A 21,295-nucleotide genomic window follows, 5' to 3' on the forward strand; every position below is an offset into this window, starting at 1 on the left:
ACTACCAGGACCACAAAGCAAGCACTTTGTCCGGACGGGGACGGGGGGGGGGGGGGGGGGGGGGGGGGCGCTGTAAAGCATGTGGCCACGAAGCCGTGAGCCACCCTCGCCCCGAGCCTTTCCAAGCCGACCGGTGTGTAGACAGAGCGTCCGATGTTATTAGGCTATAAGTAAATAAAAAAAACAAATCCATCTTCTTCTCTTGTTGGTTTCTTATTCTGTCAATATGAAGACACAACAAGGTCGATATTATTCAACATTACAATAAATTATTAGTTCTACGTTATAGAAAATATAGATGCATTTCTAGAGGGTTCAGTGAGCCCCCTGAACCAACGCAGACTGCGCCTGTGTCTGTCACCCTCCAGGATTAATTACTTTGTGTTTTAATGTACTGTCAAATAAAGTGTACTAATAGGTTGTATTTAAATACTCACTGGAATGCAGTATTCTGAAGTGGGCTTTATGGAATATATGTGAAAATGTACTTGATACACTTTAACAAAGCTTTCTTTAAATACTCTTGACAGACAAAACCAGTGTGTGTAATATAAATATCTATTTTACTAAGTATAATGTAAATAAACACAATAGTAGAGCACTTTGAATGTGATACACTATTAAGTACACTGTTTGAATAAACTTAAGGATAATTTTAATAAAGTAATATTTATTTGCACTTGTAAAAAGTAATTCAATATGCAGTAGGCTAGTATTTGAGTTGAAGTTTAATGTATTCATTACAATTGTATTAATATAATTAATACATAACTACTATGCTTTTCATACATTTTTAAAAAGCTTTCTATAACAACTCTGACAGGAAAGTGGAACATACATTAAAAAGAAAATGTATTGTAAGAGCCAAAACATGATGCTGACATACTGACGTTGTGGTGTAATTCACTTTTAGGAACACTAGGTGGCACTGTATTAATTGACTGACCCAGCAACGGGTATATGGGTAAGGAGGTGTGTTGTTGGCGTCAGGGTTTAGCCCGGAAGGGCAAAGGGTTTTTGACCGCAGGGACGCTGAATTGTTTGCCGTGTTGTTGTTGTTTACACGTTGCTATGGTAACCGGACTTGCTTCTTTAATACACTATTCATAATAAATGAACTGTTATTGTGAAACTAATGAGCGGCCTGAGGATCAGTTTTGTACAGCACAACAGACAACTAAAGGTACCATCTACAGCGAAAAGCGCGTCAGTCCAGGGCTAATCACCTCAGTAGCTACAGTAGTAGACTTTAGCTCCTACATGTGTACTGTACAACTTAAGCACTAATTAATGATAATTTGATTATACTTCATGTATTGTTCATACAATACTATATTACAAACACAATTCTCAAAAGTAGGCTGATATCTATGTAAATATAACAATAAAATAAGTACATTGTGATAAATGACTCAAAAGTCAACAATATCCTTTAACAGAAAGGTTTCGATGGAGATGAAAATGAGAGAAGAAGCCAGCCAGCTGTTGATGGAAGCTTGGAGTCCACAGTCCAGTGATGCCAGCTGGGACATGAGAGGTGAGGCCACGCTGCTGCTGAGAAGACCGGGAGAAAGAAAGGGTTAGTGATATCTCAGTGAAATATTTGGAAATCATGGTACACATTTGTGGATTGTCTTCTGTGTATTACAACTAATAAAGTCTGATAAAAACTTCCATAGAGTTGCTGCATCTAGAACCTGTGTTGGGCGGTACGCTGATGTCTTCTGGGCCTAACACCCCCGCCCCGCTGCCTCAGACTGACACTCTGGACCGTAGCATCGGCCAAATGAGTAATCTGATTCTGTAGCTGCGGGTTGTGTTCTGTTTCTAGCCAATGTGACCTCTCACTATGTATTGCTGGATATGATCTCCTAGGAGCCCCCATCGCCACTGAAGGGCTCTTCAGATCGGAAGTGGTTTGCTAGCCTTCACTTGGATGCCAGGAAGCACAAGCAGCGCTTGGTTACCATTCTCCGTGAGGGAGTGAGGGTCCCCACAACACCCAGGGAACACCGCTGGGAAGAGAGACCTCCTACGTCACGGTGTTCACGGTTGCATCCCTGATGGGGTGGAGAGGGACCTGCCTGGGGAGAGCGGTATATTCCTCCACATTCAGCACCAAAAGGGGCTATGATGTCACTATTCTGACGTCAGAAATATATATATTATACATATTCTGAAATGTACAGCAGAGTGATCACAGACTGTAATGACAGCAACGCTGCAGATTGTATTCTGACAATGCAGGGTCAGGGTCAAAGAAGTGAACTCCACTGTGAATCCACCAGGAGATCACACCAAAACAGGAAACACATCTTTGAATTCATCAGTCGTACAGGGCTGTCAGTTAATGGAAGTTTTTATTGGACTTTAATAGTTGTAACCATAGACATATACAGTATATACGTAGACACCGCATTGACTCCTGGAGCATACGTCAACATGGGCGCCATATTGGACCGGGCAACTCTCAGAAGCTGTGAATGGAAAAATGCTTGAAACTTGTTCAGCTTGGGGATGTACAAACCGTCACACGATCCAAAACAGATCTCAGGAATCATCTTTCATAAGTAAGACTGAACTATGGTTTTTGGTTTTATTTGGCCATTATTACATTCTGTTGAGAGATAACTAACGTTAGTTAGTTGGCCACCAGAGTCAGACCAGAGAGCTATCGTTAGCTACTAGCTACCGTTAGCTGCTAGCTACCGTTAGCTGCTAGCTACCGTCAGCTGCTAGCTATCGTCAGCTGCTAGCTATCGTCAGCTGCTAGCAACATCAGGCCGTTCTGAACAGGCGTGTTCTAAACGGACACTGCACTAGTAAAGATCTAACAACCAGCAGTACATCAGGTCATCCTCATCACCACCAAAAAACTCATCGTGAGCATTTTATAGTTTGATGGCATGAGGGAAAATAATGTGTCACCCTGCTGGACCTGAAATGAAAACTAAACTTTTTAAAATCAGGTTTCATTTTAACTTGAGTTTAATTTCAAATCCAGTTCCATCATTTTAAATCAAGTTTAACTACATTATGATGACACTTAATCTTTACAAAACAAAGTCAGTCAGAGAGAAACATTTTACACCAAACATTATTGTAAGGTTTTGAGGTGGCGGACACTTAGAACCAGGACGAAGGCCAGCGGGATCGAGGTGCACAACGAGCGTGGTGGAAAAGTGAGCAGCAACAGACCAACCAGGATTTTTCCAGAGCTCAGGTTTTTACTTAGACTATAGAAACATTACTAAGATCACAAAACTCTCCCCAATAGTTAGCAGGCAGCTGGACAACAAAACTGGGTGTAACCCTCTGGGAAAACCAGTTGTTTCTAAAACATTTAGAGATATTTCCCTCACTGAAAATTCCTTTTATTTAATAAATAACCACATTCCTTATTTTATTCTGAAATTCATTTATCATTGTTTATTTTATTTCCGTTTTTGCTCAGAGTTCTAACTTTGCATCAGGAAGTGTTCTACCGGTCAAAGACTTGACAACAAATAAGCCTATTGGTTCAAAGTCAAATAACTGTTGCTATTGGTGTAAAACATTCCAAGTCCCGCCTCCTCACTCAGGTTAGAGACGCAGTGGAGTGTGGAAAACACGGAGATTGATGAGAGAGCAGCGAGAAGCTGGATTTACAGAGTGATATTATTGCTACTTATACTTGATATACTACTGAACAGAGAGAAGTAAAACTATATTTGAGCCAGCAAGAGCTCCGTCACCTATTGAAGCGACCCTGAGAACATCTGAGAGCATCGTTTTATTCTTTTATTTTCTCGGTGAGTTCCAAACATTAAAGCAGCCGCCGCACATGGCAACACTAGCCAAATGCTCTGAGCTAGCATAGCCGCATGCTTTTGCCACTGAGTTGTATTCTAAAATTATATTTTGTATTTCTTTGGTGATAGAGGCAAAAAGAAATATGTATGTGTAATATGTGTGTGTTATTTACATTGTGTGGACAGCGATAGGGATTATTTAGCTGAATTTCATGGGTTATGAGATTAGCTTGATTCTGTTCATCCCTGTGCTGCTTGTGTGCATCAACGCAAGGTGTCAGTGTTGTGACAGGGAAAGTATTCACATTGCCTTACTCACAATATTCACATATAGTGAGTATTTAATGTTTAAACTGTAGGTTGTTTGCATAATAATCTACAACTCAAATGGGTTCACAATTATTAAAGTCATTTAATAGTGTTGTTTACACTTTACTATTGAGTGGTTTATAATAATAGTGAGGTTGACATATTTCATATGTTAATATTATGATGCAAGTTAATATTGTGATACAACAGTTATCCTACATTCATGGGTTAAGCATTGAAAAGTTGTATTATATGTTGATATTGATAAAATGAAACTACAGTTAAGAGCTTGGATAGATTTGCATATATTGCTATATAAGCCGTGTTATTTTACACAGGCTAGGTTTTCTGGATACCCTTGAACTCCGGATTTGGATTGGAATCGCTCCCTGACGAGGGGGATGGCGAGCTACCCGTGCTGAGCACCTGGATTGAGGAGCGCTTTCAACTTTCATCTGCCTTGCTGTCAGTGTGGTAGGACTGTGGGGAAGGACCTCAAAAGACAATTGGATTTCAACATTTTATTTTGGGGATTACTTTTATTTTTTAGGGTGCACCCAGTTCAATATACATTTCAAACTGAACAAAACTGAATGCCGGCAGTAATTGTGAATTTATTCTGTGTCAATACAATCATTTTCCTTTAAACTTAATTCTGTGTTCTGCTTACTCATTGTGGTGTCCGATTCCTGTTCATTATTCCTCTCTACGAATCTAGGTTATACTAGTCCAGTGTATACTTATTCATCAGGTGGGTTACATGGGTGACACAGGTAGCAGATTCCAGGATTGAGGTGACACTTAACCTGATTCCCCCTCTCTCACACTCCACATTGCTTTTCCCACCTGGTAGATCTACCTGAGGTCCATACCAACAATGAAGGGCACATACCCACTCCCACAATCAATTTAACTCGTACAATATAACCTTAATATTTACATATACAACATACAAATGATTACATAATACAGATTGAATAATATGCGTGAAGAAATAAATGGAAGAAATGTCAAAAGAAATCCAACTTAAACAAACCCCTCTAGCCCACTCCCCCCTCTCTTCCCTGGCACTTGGTTCAGCCCAACAAGCTAACTGAAACCAGCTGGAGACTTGTGGCTGAAGTTTCAGGTGTGCTCCCTGAAAACTCTCCCCTGAAGTCAGCCTCAAAGAGAGAGTTCTTAGAGGAGTTCCTCAAAATAAAAACACAACATAATTACCTGAACTTCCTGTATTAGTCCGTTTTCTTGAACTTAACACAGTCAATTCACGTATGTCTTTTTCCATGGGGGGGAGGGTTGCAGCTCCCTCACAATTATATACTAAATAAAATATGAAGGGGTTGACTTTCCACCAAAATCCAGACATAATCTGTTTGTAGTCAGTTGAGAAACTTCACTGAAGCCTTGATTGAATTCAGGTTTTATCTAATTCTTTCTGTTTGTTACAAGCCAATATCTATCTTTTATAATATGAGAAACGGCTGGTATTGGGTTTAGAAAGGTACCTTTATCAACTTCCACTGTTATCTAGAAATATGTGGAAATAAACAGCCAAACTCCATCGTTCCACAGGGTGGAGCTGCGACACAAAGCAGAGCAGAAAGATCTATTTGAATGTGTTAATCTAGAGTTATGTTGTCATAAACTGAACTATTCTGCAGAGGCATTTTGTGTTCCGAATATATGAATGAATAAAAAAGACAAAATAAGATGCAGGTCCAGGTGGTGAACCTCTGTGGATCATCAGGACACGGCTGATCCTCTCAACACATCCACTTTTCTGATCACTCACTCTGACAGAGATCACCACCACTTCCATCTGATGAGAGAAGAAGAGAACAGAAGTCATGAATCAGTGTTTACAGAGACTCCCTTCATCAGCTGTCAGTCACTGATGCAGCACACAGTTCATTTATAAAACTTTCATCGGCAGAACCAACCTCCATATCTCCGCTCACTACTTAATATCTCCAACAGTAACCGCAATTTATCTTCTAGTAAATTCATCAGTGTGGTCGTTCCTAAAGTCTGCACCTCCTCTGGTCGTCACTCATTCCAGTTTGATGCTCCTAGTGACTGGAACGAGTTACAAAAGACACTAAACCTCCACACCCTCATCCCGTTACCCTCCTTTAAGAATTCATTACAAGAGATAGATTCTGATCACTGCACCTGATCCTGAATTTGCCTCTCTGGAACACACATATATACTGTATATAAACCGGAAAAAGAAAGTTTGGAAACTTGTGTTTGGTGGATTATTTCTCTTACAATGCTAATGGTCATTGTATTTTGCATCGTTGGAAAGCCTGTTTATTTACCTTCGCAATGATGTCCAACTTGTAAGGATCATGCATTTGTGGGATGAGCAGCACAGCTGATTATGTGGGGAGCGCCCAAGAAAAATGTGCCAAAATGCTCTGCCAATGGTAAACAGTGTATTCTCCTGTTGGTATTGTCTCTTGTTTTGAGTTGTTTGGTGGATTGGATGATTGAACTCTCTATCAGTAACAAGGAACAAACAAGACATATTGGCTATTTTACACTTTATTCATTTAATACACCGTAAGGAGCCTCAGTAGCGGTGGAAGATCCATACGCAGCCACAACAGCCTGGCACCTCCTCCTCATGCTGGTCACCAACCTGGTCACACGTTGCTGTGGGATGGCGTTCCATTCCTCAACCAGGATTCATTGCAGGTCAGCCAGCGTGGTTGTGTTGGTCACTCAAACACGTACAAGCTGATCCCACAAGTGTTTAAATTGGGTTAAGGTCTGGACTCTTGGCAGGCCGTTCCATTCTCTCTACTCCCACATTGTGGAGGTAGTCTGTGATAACCCTGGCTCTGTGGGGGCGAGCGTTGTCATCTTGGAGGATGAATTTAGGTCCCAGATTGTGGAGATATGGGATCGCCACTGGCTGCAGAATCTCATCCCGATATCTCACTGCATTGAGATGGCCTTCAATGAGGACGAGCCTTGTTTTGCCAGTGAGGGAGATGCCGCCCCCACCATGACACTGCCCCCACCAAAAGCTGTTACTCCATTGGTGCAACAATCAGCTTAGCGTTCTCCGCGTCGTCTCCATACTTTGACCCTGCCATCCAACTTTGGCAGACAGAACCTGGACTCATCACTGAACATGACATTCCCCTACATGTTCAGGTTCCATTGTCTGTGTTGTCGACACCAGCTCAAACGGGCCTGACGGTGAAGGGCAGTCATTGCAGGCTTCCTGGTAGCCTTATGAGAATACACTGTTTACCATTGGCAGAGCATTTTGGCACATTTTTCTAGGGGCAGTACCCACATAATCAGCTGTGCTGCTCATCCCACAAATGCATGATCCTTACAAGTTGGACATCATTGTAAAGGTAAATAAACAGGCTTTCCAACGATGTAAAATACAATGATCTCACAAGTGCACTTACTGCTCTGTTTTCTTAAACTGAGAATTCTTCTACCCTCAAGTAATTTGATTCATCATAACATGGTGGCTGGAGGCCACATAAAACCTATTACATGTGAGGTATTTACTTTGAAAAGACTCCATCAGAGACATTTAATCTTATTTAACATAATAAATGCTGGTCTAACTACCTGGTGTTTGTCAGATGGTCGGTTTAGCTTCATACAAAGATGCCAGCAGCTGTAATTCTAGCCTTTAGCTGTAATTCTAGCTATATATATGCTATATATTGTTGTATATACTGTATATATTGTGATGTTTTATTTTTGTCTAATGTGTTATTGCCCTTATCGTACGTATGTTCTATGATCTAATATCTTGTATGGCCTTGCCTTCTGTCGCTGCCTCTTGGCCAGGTCATCATTGTGAATGAGAATTGGTTCTCAGTTGACTTATCTGGTTAAATAAAGGTAAAATAAAAATAGAAATAAAACATCAGTATAAAGAGCAGCAGGGAGTTAAGTCTGTGTAGCGTCGCCAGCTTCCTTTCAGCTCTCATGTTAACGTATTGGAGTGAACACACTGAGCTCAGCACTCACAGACCTGCAGAGACTTTGGGCATCAAGTCTGTAGATTTCACTGAAGTACACAGTGGAAATAAACTGCTGAGAGTCCTGAATGCATCATTACTGCAGAATCAGAGAGATATTCACTGCTCACTTCAATGATGGATTTACTGCTGTTAGGGTTCAAACATGTTAAAAAACAGTGACAAATGATTACTGGACTTCAGCAGAGGTTCTGGTTTGTAGAAAGACCACATCATGGTTACTAAATGTAACCATGGTTCTATGAAATAAGAGCCAGTGATTTGAGGCTTCAGTCATACTGATCTCAGAGCTGCGACAGAGATGAACTGATCAATGAGAGAACTAAGACTTTCTGATCAGATTTGATGGTACCACAGTTTGATGGATGAGGACCACTGTCTCTATACATGTTGTGATGCTGTCAGCTGTAATCCAGTTTTATTTCCTGGAGACATGAACACAACAACAACAACATCTTCTTCACATCAACTCTAACACATGATCACAACAAGCTTCTGGCTGATCTGATTGGCTGACTGTTCTCTCTCTCTCTCTGTGTCACCGTTCTCCTCTCACAGCTTAACTGAGGAAACGCATCACAACAATACTGCTGAAACCAGCATGGACCGACTCCGACTCTCTACTGACCTCACAGTCTCCAGTCTACAGTGTGGGCTCTCCACAAGATCAGACAGCTGCTTCACGTCTGAATCCTTCAGCTTGTTGTCTCTCAGCTCCAGCTCTCTCAGATGGGAAGGGTTGGACTTCAGAGCTGAGGCCAGAGAATCAAAGCTGATCTCTGACAACTTGCAGCTCATCAATCTGAATAAAGAATAAATGATGAAAATACAAATCCCTTTATAATCCAATCAGATGTGTTCAGGTTTTAAATGTGTAGCTCAACATTACTATGCCCTAATCAATGATCTTTTCCCTAAAATGAGTAGAGTGACTTTGTCATTATGTTATTGTGGATCATCATAATGTCAGCCTTCTACAGACATCATCCAAATGTCACCACAACATTCATACACCTATTCATGTCAACACACATCAATAATATGCTGCTGATCTCTGTCAAGTCTGGAATAAGAGGATCAATATTATAGTGATCCTTTAAACAGCTGCATTGGTGTGTGTGTGTGTGCATGCATGTGTTCTCAATGATCAATATCAATGATTATTACATGGCTATGTTGAATACTCGATTCTGATTGGTCAATCACGGCGTTCTGCGGTCTATAATTTCTTTATAAGTTGCAGACCGTTGCTATGGACGCTGCTCTGATGTCGGACTCTGGAGGACCTTTTTGGTTACTGAAGAAAAATATTGTTTTCTTCAGTAAGTAGCCGTGTAATAAGTGGAATATTGTACAGCTAGCGGGTCATTGTTGTGGAATAATCCCCTTCAGGGTGATGAGAGACCCCTCCGCTTCGTGTTGGGGTGCAGCATCACCCTGTCAGGGATTCTTTCACAACAATGACCAGCTAGCTGTACATTATCCCTTACTTAGACATTATTTGTGGAATACGTTGAAACAAACCAGAGAAATATTTCTACTTCATGAAGTAAACTTGATCAATGTAAAACAGATATTAGTTCAGAGGATCTTCTGTATCCAGATGTGACCATTTACAAACAATGATAAACATTAATTTACTTTAACAACTAACAGTGGACATTTTCTACACTTTCTTTAAGAAACACAAGTCTTTTGTGACTGCAGACTAAATTTAGTTCAAGAAACATGAAAATATGAAGAAAAGGACATTAACAACTTTATGGATGTAAGTTATGTTTGTACATAAATCAGATTCAATTATTAATTAAAGATATAAGATCTATAACAGTAACAGAGTCTGTGAACTGACCTCAGAGTCTCCAGTCTACAGTGTGGACTCTTCAGAAAACCACACAGCTTCACTCCTGACTCCTGCAGGTCGTTTTTACTCAGATCCAGCTCTCTCAGATGGGAGGGGTTGGACTTCAGAGCTGAGATCAGAGAAGCACAGCTGATCTCTGACAACCTGCAGTCACTCAATCTGAATAAAGAATAAATGATGTAAGTTTAGAAGACAACGTTCCTGCTTGAAATCATTCAATGTTTAATAATGTGTTCAGAGCTGAAGAAGGTTTAGAACGTAGAAGTTTAGAACATGTAAACTCCAAACACCTGAAGCCAACAGGATGCAGGTTGACAACTGTAAAATATAAACAGTGAAACAGAGCTCTCATTAATATTAATGACAACGTGCTGCTACTTCAATAAAGAGGTAGTGACTTCACCTCTTAAACTCTGACAGCTCCACCAGTGGATCCATCCATACAAACTCATGTTGAGCAGCCAAACACAAATACAAACCACAGAAACTGATTCAAGTTTCAACTCAAAATCTCAAAGTTTCTAAACATGTCAAATATGTCAGGATGGATTTTGAGGAAATGTGAACAAAACTCATCTACAATATATATTTTAGGAATAGTGGAGTCATAAAATCAAAGCATCTTCAGTTTAAACTATTCAGTCAGTATCAGCATCATATAGCTTCATAACATTTTTAGAAAAAACAAATACTGAATATATTTGTTATTATCTGATAGCTGAAATAGAGATTATTTATTTATTCTTTATATTTAAGTATTTTTATTATCATTTCTTTGAAAAAAACAAAACGATGAAAGTCAAGTGTTGTGATATATGAAGGTTTTAAATGTGTAGCTCAACATTGCTCTGCCACAGTCAATGGCCTAAACCACTGAAGAAGAAATGGATTTTAGCATTAAGATACTCAGTGTGGATCAGTATAATATCAGCCTTATGTCTGCAGTTTAGTGTCACCACAACTTTCACATCATATTAAACTCTGTACAGAAGTAAAAAATGGTGTCTGACCTCAGAGTCTCCAGTCTACAGTGTGGACTCAGACACAGAAAACCACACAGGAGATTCACTCCTGAATCCTGCAGGTTGTAGTTGTCACTCAGCTCCAGCTCTCTCAGATGGGAGGGGTTGGACTTCAGAGCTGAGGCCAGAGAAACACAGCTGATCTCTGACAAACTGCAGCCCCTCAATCTGAATAAAGAATAAATGATGAAGATAAAAATCACTTTATAATCCAATCAGATGGGTTCAGGTTTTAAATGTGTAGCTCAACATCACTATGTCCTAATCAATGATCTTTTCCCTAAAATGAGTAGAGTGACTTTGTCATTGTGTTATTGTGGATCATCATGATGTCAGCCTTCTACAGACATCATCCAAATGTCACCACAACATTCATACATCTATTCATGTCAACACACATCAATAACATGCTGCTGATCTCTGTCAAGTCTGGAATTAGAGGATCAATATCAAATCAGACTTGATGGACTTCATTACTTCATTTATTACATGGCCTTCTTCTCACTGTATCTGGTAGCTTAGCAGGTTTATGTCATTTACAGGAAAGGTCCACATTTGTTCAAGTGTGTCTATAAACAACAGCCACATGTCATATGTACATTAAAAGAGTTATTGGTGGCAGTAATCATTCCTCCTGTGAAGTGTTTCCTTCATAACACAACTACACTGTAAGAAATTACTTCTTAAGTTCAACTGAAACTAATATGAAGATTCAGCAGTCTGAGTCCGACAAATCAAGTGGGTGTTAAGTAGGGCAGGGACGATTCAACTATCTCCTGATTCAATACTATCACGATTTTATATGTAGTCTCATTTATTATGATTTTTAAGTATTGTGATTCGATTTTGAGATTTATTGTAATTTTTTGTTCACTTTTTTAACACTAAACCATGGGAAAAAGTTGAAACATAAACTTCTAGGGATTGGAAAATATCTGAATGACTCCAGTAAAAATGTTTGATTTTCAGCATGTATGTAGTCAGAGATGTCCTGAAGTCAAATATATCAGTCATTGTCAGGAATTATTTATTAATTTTTTTTATCCAGCAACCCAAAAATCAAAGGATAAAGACATTTCCCTCCTACAATATCGTCGTAATATCAATATCGAAGTATTTGGTCAAAAATATGATATTTTGTCCGAATTCACCCAGCCCTAATACATCTAACTGAGACTGCTGAAGCCTCCAATTAGTTTAAGATCAACTTTACAGGTCATTTTAAACAGAACAAGACTGGATTTAGTCCTCATCTCGTAACCCTCAGGTTATACGGGGATTGTTTCACAAACAGAAGGAATGATGACAGACATCAATAACTCTTTGAATGTACATATGCACATGTGAGTATTGTATTCAGATAGACTTGAAAAAAATATGGACATGCAAAGATGTTTCTGATGCAGAATATTTATTTGGTTTTTGATCTAAATGTCTGTGGCTTCAAATAATAATTATGCTGACATGAAACGTGAGAATAACTTAGAACCATAGAAACCTCTGATTAGATGGTGTCATTCATAATCATCACTTATGTGCCTTTAAGTTGGTGCAATACGTGTTTGTTGAAGAGTGCTGCACCTTTAGACATGTTCAAATAGAGTGCTGCAGGAATGAGTCCTAAAACCCAGAAATGGGTTAGCATTTTAGCACTTTCTGTTCCCTCGTCTTGAAGTAAATGGGTTTTTAGTTAGATGCCTGAAATAAGGTCTGTGCGTAGGATCTGGAGGTATCTAGCAGTGAGGTGAAGAGATTATGACCAACTGAAGCCTCTCCTGTGTGTCAAGCGTGTTGGAGAGGTACGGTGGCCGACGTGAAAACGTGAACGCCCTTCTCTAGAGCCATCTGGAGCAGAGCCAGTGTGTAGAGAGTGTGTGTACAAACTACATAAGCTACAGTCAGTGAACTGACCTCAGAGACTCCAGTCTACAGTTTGGACTCTTCAGTCCAGCAGAGAGCAGCTTCACTCCTGAATCCTGCAGGTTGTTGTCACTCAGATCCAGCTCTCTCAGATGGGAGGGGTTGGACTTCAGAGCTGAGGCCACAACTTCACAGTGAGTATCTGAGAGTCCACAGCCAGAAAGTCTGTCATGACACAAAAATGATAAAATATGTTATTATGAAAGAGGACAGTTTATATTTACTTCATGCATCTGATGACTAAAAAGTTTGATATATATTTCTTTGATTAACATTTACTCCTCACATCAGTGGATCAGCTAATCTTATCTCACTGTTTGACATGAAACAATAATTCTCATCACTCTCTCTCAAACCTGCAGACTTAAATCTTTGTTTTTCTTTAATCTTGAGGATGAAGAGAGAACATGTAGTTACATTGAGGCTTCCATAATGTCCAGTCTGTCAGTGTGATCTGATCCCAGGTCTGTCTCCAAAAAGTTAGCATGAGGCCTTCTTGATTAGAAAAGCATTTTTAAAATACAGTGAATAAGTAATAATAATACAGTTAATAAAGATGACCTCTCTTTGCTAGCTACCTGCTGCTGTCAGGTTCACGTTCATAAATGGCAAAATTCAGTGACTGCTGCCAAACGGTAGAGAAACGAAACAAATTGCGTAATAATATTAGACCTGTACATAATTAAACATCATATAACTAGATATTTTGATGACTGCATGGCGTTTTGTCATTAACACTCTTTTCTGAGCATCAAACGTGTTCAGCTCACAAACACAATTAAAGAACCAATAAGATTGCATTATTTTCATCATAATGTCATCAGAAAGATGTTATCAGTGTATCAGCATTAAAAACATAACATTGATCTTTGGTGTGTATAAGATCTCTTAAAAAGTCTGAATTCTACCATTCTGCTGTTATATATTCATCAGACCGCTGTTATTGGTGGAAGCTGTGTATTTCCTGATACGACTTTTCTCTACAGCAACAAGAGAGAGAAACACCGGAGTTTCCTTCTGTGAGTAACAGAATAAAGGGAAAGACTTAAAAACAAGATGATGGAACACAACTTGACTTCATGAGCAATAAAATGCACCATTGCTCGATTCAATACACTCTACGAGACAATCTTTGTCTCGTATGACCAGTAGTTTACGGTGGCTAATGCTAGAGTTGGATCGCTTCTCGGTTAATCAGTTCACTGACTTGATGAATATTCTCCACTTATGCTACCAAATCACTGTTAGCATAGCATTCAACATTACCCCATAATTGTCACTTGTGGCCACAGGGGCTGCCTCAGCTAAAGTTACGTACTCAATCAGAAATAATAATAATAATGATAAGAACAAAAGTAATAGCAAGAATCCATCTATACAGCCCTTTTCAGAAACGACTTTACAAAGTGCTTCAAAGACATAAATACAATTTTTTGGTCCAGGTTCTTTAAAGGTGCAACATGTAAGATCTGGCCAGAATTTAGTTTAAAAGATTACAAAATTAACATTATCAAAAGAACGTGAAGAAGTAACAGTTTTGATGTTATGCTAAATATATCAATGTATTGTGCTGCAGAGATATCTACTGCCAACCAGCAGTATTATTTAACCGTATGTCTCTGTAATGTGTTAAAGTATTATTTTACCATGTGTCTTTGTAACGTGATAAAGTATTATTTTTACCGTGTGTCTCTGTAACGTGTTAAAGTATTATTTTACTATGCTATTCTGTAATGTGTTAAAGTCTTATTCTACCGAGTGTTTCTGTAATGTGTTAAAGTATTATTTTACCGTGTGTCTCTGTAACGTGTTAAAGTATTATTTTTACCGTGTGTCTCTGTAACGTGATAAAGTATTATTTTACCGTGTGTCTCTGCAACGTGTTAAAGTGTTATTTTACCGTGTGTCTCTGTAATGTGTTAAAGTATTATTTTACCGTGTGTCTCTGTAATGTGTTGAAGTGTTATTTTACCGTGTGTCTCTGTAATGTGTTAAAGTATTATTTTACCATGTGTCTCTGTAACGTGTTGAAGTGTTATTTTACCGTGTGTCTCTGTAACGTGTTAAAGTGTTATTTTACCGTCTATCTCTGTAACGTGTTAAAGTATCATTTTACCGTGTGTCTCTGTAACGTGTTAAAGTATTATTTTACTGTGTGTCTCTGTAATGTGTTAAGTGTTATTTTACCGTGTGTCTCTGTAATGTGTTAAAGTATTATTTTACCGTGTGTCTCTGTAATGTGTTAAAGTATTATTTTACCGTGTGTCTCTGTAATGTGTTAAAGTGTTATTTTACCGTGTGTCTCTGTAACGTGTTAAAGTATTATTTTACCGTGTGTCTCTGTAAGGTGTTAAAGTGTTATTTTACCGTGTGTCTCTGTAACGTGTTAAAGTATTATTTTACCGTGTGTCTCTGTAAGGTGTTAAAGTGTTATTTTACCGTGTGTCTCTGTAACGTGTTAAAGTATTATTTTACCGTGTGTCTCTGTAAGGTGTTAAAGTGTTATTTTACCGGGTGTCTCTGTAACGTGAATAGACGGAAAGGAAAAGCAGTTCAGCGAGAGTGACTCTTCTCTCTCATCACACCACTTCAGCTCTTTCTACAGTTACTGTGGTGTCTTCCTGATTTTAGCAGCTTTTCTCTCATCAACTTCTCACAGAACTTAATTTGAATTTATTATCGTTTTCTGGGTTTTTATTTTTGAAGCATGTCGTTGTCATCTGTGCTGCAGTACCACTCTCAGTCTGAACTGTTACTGATGCACCGAAGGGGGCGGTGGTTAAAAAAAACAACAACTTATGAAACGCTGTTGAATCAGTGATATCAAAAACAGAAATACTTTATTGATCCCTGGGGAAAATTAAAATTGTTCCATTTTAGAAACTTATCCTGATGTTTTAGATTGTTGCCCTGGTATTGTTTCAGTATCAAGATATTTAGGCAGGGTATCGTATCGAAGTCAGAAATTTGGTATCGTATTGACACTATCATCCACTTCACACTTGGTGGGTGTATTGCTGGGGACCCACGGACGTGCATTGTCAAATTTGGTGCAATTTGGACACGCAACACGTTCAATATTATTAAACTTTGAATAAACGAGCGACCAGCGCTCTGTGCAGCAGCGGGGGCGGGGTCCAGCATGACTGTTGTTCACTTTACAACCAAATTCTTCTATTGTATTTTACCGGTGTGATCGTGAGTAAGCTGTGACCTCTGTGTGTTTTTCCCTTGTGAGTAAGACAGTATTTCCCCGGGGTCAGACTTGATACTAACAAATAACACTAATAATGTTACCTCCAGGAAAATACCTCCGATAATTAAATCTGTGCTCTACTTTACAGTGTATTTCACCGATGTTTCTGACTGTGAGTAACAGCCACCGGGGTCTGTTTCTTCCTGTGAAACAGAGTGTATTTCACCGGTGTTCCTAACCGTGAGTAGGCCCGTTCTGAACAGACATGCTCTGAACGGACACTGCACCGTCTGGATTAAATTAGAAGAAGCAGAAACGAGAAAACTACTCGCATCCCCGCCTCGTCCTCTTCGCTGGGAGGCTGCTTCGCCGGGAATAGAGTGTGCGGCAGCTCCAGGAGACGTAGTCCCAGTTAGTCGTTAGCTGAAATTCAGCCAGTGCAAACCCCAGCACCAGGACTCTGATCCCAGGACCACCCCGAATCCCCGCCGGATCAGCAAACGTTCTGTTGCTGCCGTTACACCGGTTAGACCTGGCTCTCCACCAACCAGCTGATCTTTTGTTTTTTGTATTTGTTTTATCAGGTTCACATGTCGTCTCCATCACCCCAAAAGATAAATAAGAAAAAACTGTAAAATGTAACAATTATTAGAAATAAATAGAATAAGTGTGTTCATTCACTTAACAGCTAGAAACACAACCTACTGAAACATGTTTTAAACTCAACATTTGAAACAGCTCAAGAACATCTGTGACAAAATACAACTGATATATTTATGTAATAAACACGTGGAACACTTAAGAATAATTTAATAGTGTGTATATTTCAAGAACTAAACTAGTAATCTACACTGATCTATAAAGTTAATCACATCTGGACTTACAGAGCTTTTCTGCAGTTCCTCACAGCTGGAATCAGTCTCCGTCGTCCCTCATCTGTTGTGTTGTACTTCTTCAGGTCCAACTCATCCAGAATCTCCTCTGACATCTGCAGCATGTAGGCCAGAGCTGAGCAGTGGATCACAGAGAGTTTCTTCTTTGATCTGTTCTCTGACTTCAGGAACTCTTGGATCTCCTGATGTACCGAGTGGTCGTTCATCTCCGTCAGACAGTGGAAGATGTTGATGCTTCTTTCAGGAGAGGTATTATCTCTGTTCATCTTCTTCAGGTTGTTGATGACCCTCTGGATGCTTTTTGAACTGCTCTTTGTCTGACACAGCAGACCTCCTAAGAGTCTCTGGTTGGACTCCAGAGAGAGGCCATGAAGGAAGCGAACAAACAGGTCCAGGTGGCCACTTTTACTTTCGAGGGATTTCTCCATGGCTCTCTTCAGGAAGACATCCAGAGATGGGCCACGACTAGCATTGTTTCCAAAATACTTAGAGATGTTCTTGAGAAAAGACTTTGGGTCTGACTCTTTGTGCTTGAAGTCTTCTCCCAGGAAGGCCTCCAGTACCTCTGTGTTGCTGTCTGTGTAACAGTGGAACATGTAGACTGCAGCCAGAAACTCCTGAATGCTCAGGTGAACAAAGCAGTAGACTGTTTTCTGGAAGATCACACACTCTCTTTTGAAGATCTCTGTACAAACTCCTGAGTACACCGAGGCCTCTGTGACATCAAGACCACACCGCTTCAGGTCTTCTAGGTAGAACATGATGTTTCCTTTCTCCAGATGTTCAAACGCCAGCCTCCCCAGCTTCAGAAGAACTTCCCTGTCAGCCTCCGTCAGCTCCTGTGGACTCGTCTCATGTCCCGCACCATACTTCTGCTTCTTCCTCTTTGTCTGAACCAACAGGAAGTGTGAGTACAGGTCAGTCAGGGTCTTGGGCAGCTCTCCTCTCTGGTCTGTAGTCAACATGTGGTCCAGAACTGTAGCAGTGATCCAGCAGAAGACTGGGATTAGACACATGATGTGGAGGCTCCTGGATGTCTTGATGTGGGAGATGATTCTGCTGGACAGCTCTTCATCACTGACTCTCTTCGTGAAGTACTCCTCCTTCTGGGCGTCAGTGAAGCCTCGTACTTCTGTTACCCTGTTAACACATGCAGGAGGGATCTGATTGGCTGCTGCAGGGCGGGAAGTTATCCAGACGAGAGCTGAGGGAAGCAGATTCCCCTGGATGAGGTTTGTCAACAGCACGTTGACTGATGACTTCTGGGTCACATCAGACACAACCTCATTGTTGTTGAAATCCAGTGAGAGTCTGCTTTCATCCAGGCCGTCAAAGATGAACAGAACTTTACAGACAGCGAGCTTCTCTTCTGTGACCTTCTGTAATGTTGGATGGAAAACATGGAGCAGCATGAGAAGACTGTACTGCTCATCTCTGATCAAGTTCAGCTCCCTGAACGAAAGCGGAACCACCAGACTGACATCTTTGTTTTCCTTCCTCTCTGCCCAGTCCAGAGTGAACTTCTGCACTGAGAAGGTTTTTCCAACACCAGCGACACCGTTCGTCAGAACGACTCTGATGTGTCCCTGTTGGTCAGGTAAGGCTTTAAAGATGTCGTGGCACTTGATTGGAGCGTCATGGAGGGTCATCTTCTTGGAAACTGTCTCAAGCTGCCTCACCTCATGTTGGGTATTAACCTCTTCACTCTGTCCCTCTGTGATGTAGAGCTCAGTGTAGATCCTGTTGAGGAGGGTTCCACTTCCTGTTTTATCACTTCCTTCAGTCACACATTCACATCTCTCCTTCAGACTGCGCTTATGTTCATCTAAGACCTCCTGCAGAACCCTATCTGCTGAAAGAGAGAGACAAGTTTAAGACAAAACAAAGAAACTTATTATTTCTACTGCCAATATGAAAATCATCAATATAAGAACATATAAAGAAGTAAAGGTTATAAAGTCATCATCCCTTCTTGAAGTCAAAACTAACGTCAACGTGATTTTTATATTTATTTGTAACAGTTTCTCAACAAGTCGATCTGCAGGACCAGACGTGTGTTGGTAAATCAGAGAAGGAGACTTTAGCAGGAAAGCTAATGTTGTTCAAAGTCTGTGGCTCCTGTTCAGTTCAGTTTATGTTTATATAGCATCAAATCATAAAAGAAGTTATCTTAAGACGCTTTTCATATAGAGCAGGTCTAGACCGTACTCTATAATTTAGAGACCCAACAAGAGATCCCCCATAAGCATGCATTGTTATGCAACAATGGCAAGAAAATAACTCCCCTTTCGTCAGTATGTCTGTCTGTCTGCTTTACAGACGGAGTGCTATCATAAAAACAAAACACACAAATATAAAATTATTTCTTTTGGGTTCAGATTTTCTCTCAAAGGAGAACACAGGACAAGTGATGCCGAGCAGATATGTATGATGGTGAAGATCTTAACAGTCCTGTTTCAGACATGAAGACATCAGCAGACCGATCTACAGTCTTACTTTGTACAGTGCTGGTCTGACTGGCTGTCTGAGGTCCAGGTCTTGTTCTGGTCTGACTGGCTGTCTGAGGTCCAGGTCTTGTTCTGGTCTGACTGGCTGTCTGCAGTCGAGGTATTTTTCTGGATCTGGACATCGGCTCCTCCACAGAAGCATGACTCCTCTTCTTCTCTCTGTGGAGACATAACTTTATTACTAAAATGATTTGTTGATTGTTGGTGAAGAAAATCAAGACCTGTCCGATAACGTCTAGAAGCTCAGATGGTCACAGTGAAGAGTTAAAGTGTTGTTACTTTTCTGTTTGAATTCAGCATTCAGTCTGTGATGAAAATGTTCCTTTATTTTAACTCTCCTGCTTTAATATACAAGAATTAGCTGTTTTTCCTGTCTGACTGTCTTATTGAACATTTAGTGATCTGACTGAAGTTTGTTTATTAGAGAGGAACAACGGGCATTTTTAAAACATATATTATTCTATTCTAACAAGGAACACCAATGTTACATGCCGTGTGTCTTAGACTGCTGTTCTACCTCAATATTTAGACCACTTTTAACCTCAGTTCAAACCTAACTAACTCAAACTAAACTACCAAAAGTGACTGTGAATCAGTAAAGGACATAATTATCTCTCTTTGGCCACTAAAACATTGATATTATTCTGGAGGCTATAACATGATGGGAAAAAAAGAACTGCAACTTGCTCATGGAAGCGCATATTGCGAGGGCACGCCAGGAAACCACAAGGTGGCAGCGGCTTATTTCTCTCCTCTACAGTCCACAGGGAGAAAACGGACTCAGACACTTTGGCAGTAAAGTAATAAAATGTTGGATTAACACTCACCCTGTCTCAGTCTACAGTCTTCATCCTTCTGCTCTATTATTCATTTACAGGAAATCTTTGACCTTTGAGTTTATCTATGAGGGCGTGTGTATCACACATATCAGCTGTTTAATACGGTGTGTTCATGAGAATCTCTTTTGTCTTGAACAGGTTGAATTAAAATGTGTTTTGGTCAAATGTTATCTAATTTTTATGTTTAAATCAGTGTGGTTAAAAACTAATGTGCTTTTTCTGTTTGTTTGTTTTCAGACTTATATGACTAAGATTCTTCTCAACATCTGGAAGAAAAAACTATTGTCTGTTGCATAATAAAATGTAATTTAAGTCATTTTCCTGAGTTGCAACTCTTTTTCATAATCCAGACATAGATGTAGCCAGAGATGACATTTCTTCTTGCTCAATTAGTACAACATGAAGCTGCATGTTGAGGAATATAAATCTTTTAGCAGAACGTTTTGTCTTCATCCTCAATGCATCATCGTCCACCAGGTCAGCTTACAGTAAAAACAGTCTCTTACTTTGACTCTGAGGGTCCAGGTTCATTACTGAAGCCTGGAGGATAACCCATGGACTGATCACTCTTCATAGACAGACAGCTGGGTACTGGAGACTCTGCTCTCTGTCTGAACTGAACTCTGCAAACACCAAGATGATTGAACTCATATCACATGAATCCTTGATAAATTCTCTGATGACAAAGCCATCTAATTAGCTCTAAATCCACAAACTGCTACTACCGTCAATAATTAGGAGGTTAAAAAGTTTGTAGCCGTCCTATTTGATCACATTACATCTTTTCTAGGTGACTGACAGCTGTCACAGATACTAAGAGGAAGATGGCACAAATGAAGAGTCACAAGAAGTTTGTTAAATTTTAGTTAGCAAATAAACTTCAGTAAAAACATATAAACAGAAAACATTGGTGGAGATAGCTGAAAAAATGAGTG

General features: G+C 39.9%; 1 protein-coding gene and 3 long non-coding RNA genes across 4 annotated transcripts in view; 2 read left to right on the forward strand and 2 right to left on the reverse strand.

The window, feature by feature from the left end:
* LOC119480319 (NACHT, LRR and PYD domains-containing protein 12-like) overlaps positions 1 to 21,295 on the reverse strand; it is a 109,189-nt gene that overhangs the window by 33,650 nt on the left and 54,244 nt on the right. The window lies entirely within an intron of this gene.
* Positions 3,705 to 4,861, forward strand: LOC119480357. Its single transcript, XR_005204891.1, has 2 exons — positions 3,705 to 3,791; positions 4,439 to 4,861. It is a non-coding gene; the product is annotated as an uncharacterized LOC119480357 (long non-coding RNA).
* LOC119480347 lies at positions 5,380 to 11,020 on the reverse strand. Its single transcript, XR_005204880.1, has 3 exons — positions 10,994 to 11,020; positions 8,748 to 8,921; positions 5,380 to 5,919 (listed from the first exon to the last, which is right to left on the reverse strand). It is a non-coding gene; the product is annotated as an uncharacterized LOC119480347 (long non-coding RNA).
* Positions 5,815 to 19,656, forward strand: LOC119480352. Its single transcript, XR_005204885.1, has 3 exons — positions 5,815 to 5,825; positions 12,552 to 12,554; positions 19,520 to 19,656. It is a non-coding gene; the product is annotated as an uncharacterized LOC119480352 (long non-coding RNA).

Source organism: Sebastes umbrosus, chromosome 21, assembly GCF_015220745.1.
Source record: "Sebastes umbrosus isolate fSebUmb1 chromosome 21, fSebUmb1.pri, whole genome shotgun sequence".
Classification (NCBI taxonomy): domain Eukaryota; kingdom Metazoa; phylum Chordata; class Actinopteri; order Perciformes; family Sebastidae; genus Sebastes; species Sebastes umbrosus.